The sequence below is a fragment of the Nematolebias whitei genome, chromosome 17 (genome assembly GCF_014905685.2).
Source record: "Nematolebias whitei isolate Nwh7 chromosome 17, NemWhi1, whole genome shotgun sequence".
NCBI lineage: Eukaryota > Metazoa > Chordata > Actinopteri > Cyprinodontiformes > Rivulidae > Nematolebias > Nematolebias whitei.
This window is the reverse complement of record NC_056514.1, coordinates 41505185-41507485: the sequence shown is the minus strand read 5'-3', so window position 1 is coordinate 41507485 and position 2301 is coordinate 41505185.

The window sequence follows — 2301 nt, the reverse complement described above, 5'->3', positions numbered from 1 at the left end:
CGACAGCAGAGCCGCCAGTCTGCGCGTGTTCATCTACAGTCATGAAACGTTGCGCTCACAGCAGCGACAGCTGAAAGAATAATGTTTTAGTTGTGTTGTTTTACTATAAAACTTGTTTCCACGTGTTTAATGAAAGTTTTGACATGCTCATTAGTTTGCTTCACCTTCCAGTCACTGATCAATATTTCCACTCATTGATAATCTATTGGGGTTTTAATCTGGTTGAATAAAGAAAAACCAGGTGTGTTCCCTCACACAGACTCAGGTGGTCTTTGTACTGGTCCGGATCTCAGTGGGTTCCTGCCATTTCCTAAAACCATCATCTTTTCTTGGCAGGTGGGCTGAATAATGAGACTATTGATCACAAACAGGAAATGTGCAGAACTCCATTTGGTGTCTACTCGTTTACTTCCTGTTTGGGACTTAGCCCACAGGCTGGTGGTTTACGTGTTGGTTGTGATGCAAAATGTAATTATTTCTTATCTCAGACCTCCAAAGATCTAAATGACCCCAACAGATTCTGGAAAACCATCAAATCTCTCTCAGGCACCACCCAATCATCTGACCTCCCATCACAACTTCTCGTTAACTCTGTTCCTGTGTCAAATCAGCACGAGATCCTGAACTGTCTCAACAAACATTTTGTTGCTTCTGGTTCTTTATTTGACACAGTTACTAATGGAAGATCAGCCACTTCACTTAATAACCAAACTTCTACAAATCAAATCCCTCCTACAAGTCAATCCTCAGTTAATCACACCTTCTCTTTTTCTCCATTCTGTCAGTGAGGTCAATAAACTGTTAAAAGATCTTGATCCTAAAAAATCTGCAGGTCCAGATGAACTTCCACCTTATTTCTTAAGGCTGGCTGCTCATATCATCACAGTCCCTGTGACCCACATCTTCAATCTCTCCATGAGACAAAACTCCATCCCAGACACTTGAAAACAGCCTTTGTTCTTCCTTTGCTGAAGGGAGGTGACCCCACCTCACTGAACAACTATGGACCAATCTCTAAACTCTGCATTTTAGCCAAGATTCTAGAAAAACTGATAAACTCTCAAATCAAAAATGACCTGGACTCATTCAACATCTTACCTCCACATCAATCTGGTTTCAGGAAACAACACAGCACAACCACTGCTTCACTGAAGGTTCTTAATGATGTTGTTGAAGCACTGGATGCTAAGGATTATTGTGCTGCACTTTTCTGAGACCTGTCTAAAGATTCTGACTCTGTGGATCAGAACATCTTGTGTCATAAACTCTCAAAAATTGGTTTCTCAGATCACACCATTGGTTGGTTCTCTAACTATCTTTCAGACCAGAGGCAATGTGTTCAACATAATGGTACTTCCTCCAGTTATTTAACAGTCAACAATGGTGTACCACAAGGCTCAGTCTTAGGACCGCCCCATCTTTAAAATCTACATAAGTAATGTAGGTTTGACCATCCATGATGCATCCTTACATTTCTCTGCTGATGACACAGTTCTAAAAAAGTTAAATCTGGTCCTCTGGACATTCAAAAAAAAAAAAAAGTAGAAACGTTTCGTCTTTCATCCAAAAGACTTCCTCAGTCTGAGGTGCTGTTTTCAGCTCAGTCTTATAAATAGCACCGTCTCAGAGTGGATCAACCAGTTTGCTGCTGACAACCAAAACCAGCTGATCACATGGTCAAGAAGGACCATCAGCCTAACAATGGATCATTAGCACCTGATGGCTGTTTACTGTTCACAGAGGGCTGAGTGATACTAGCAATCACAGCATTGTAAGAGGGGGACAGTTGAACCCGGAGGCCTCCACCCCTGTTTAATGATGGACGGTTTCTTTTCACAAAGATGGCCTCCTTTACTCCTCTCTCAAACCATCGTTCCTCTCTGTCCAGGATGTGAACATCTTCATCCCTGAAAGAGTGACCGCTGGCCTGGAGATGAGTGTAGACCTCAGAGTCCTGGCCTGATGATGTTGATCTTCTGTGCTGGTCCATCCTTTTGGCCAGTGGCTGTTTTGTTTCCCCGATGTAAGACTGATCACAGCCCTCCTGACACTGAACAGCATACACAACATTACTCTGTTTGTGCCGGGGGACTAGATCTTTGGGATGAACAAGTCTTTGCCGTAATGTATTTTTATACACGTTTATTCTATAAATACAACTTGTACTTGAGAGGAGATTATTACAGCCTCATAAAATCAATTATGATTATGATATCTGAATAGTATCGTATCGGCCGATATCCAGATGTACAGGTCCTTCTCAAAAAATTAGCATATTGTGATAAAGGTCATTATTTTCCA